This window comes from Saccopteryx bilineata, chromosome 3 (assembly GCF_036850765.1).
Source record: "Saccopteryx bilineata isolate mSacBil1 chromosome 3, mSacBil1_pri_phased_curated, whole genome shotgun sequence".
Taxonomy (NCBI): domain Eukaryota; kingdom Metazoa; phylum Chordata; class Mammalia; order Chiroptera; family Emballonuridae; genus Saccopteryx; species Saccopteryx bilineata.
Genome location: NC_089492.1, coordinates 279,255,134 through 279,255,854, shown reverse-complemented (window position 1 = coordinate 279,255,854; position 721 = coordinate 279,255,134).

The following is a 721-nucleotide window of genomic DNA, read 5'->3' as shown; positions in this document are numbered from 1 at the left end:
TCCCTCAGCTTGGAATGCTCTTCTCCTCCTCGTTCTCCCACTTAGCTTTCACTGAGATGCCATTTCGTTAGGGCATCCTGCCAGAGCCTGCTCAGACTCAGTCAGTGTATCAGTCAACTATAAGTAATAACTCTGCATAGCAGATACCCACAGCAACCTTAGCAGCTTGCATCAGTGAGTATGTATTGTACTCACAAGTGCACAGGTTAGCTAGAGTTCCACTGACCTGGGTCAGGACTGGCCTGACAGCTCTGCTGATCTCAGCTGGGCTCTCTCACTCAGTGATCAGCTAATCTAAGCTTTGCTCAATCTGGGGTGGTTCTTCTCCATGTGTCTTTCAGCTTTTACGGGGCCAGTGGGCTGAGTCACATTCTCAAGGTGATGGCAGAGGCACAAGAGGGCAAGTGGAAACACACCTATGTTTGTTTGTTTTTTTACAGGGACAGAGAGAGAGTCAGATAGAAGGATAGATAGGGACAGACAGACAGGAATGGAGAGAGATGAGAAACATCAATCATTAGTTTTTCATTGCGACACCGTAGTTGTTCATTGATTGCTTTCTCATATGTGCTATGACTGCAGGCCTTCAGCAGACTGAGTAACCCCTTGCTCGAGTCAGTGACCTTGGGTCCATGCTAGTGAGCTTTTTTGCTCAAGCCAGATGAACCCACGCTCAAGCTGGCTATCCCGGGGTCTCGAACCTGGGTCCTTCTGCATCCCA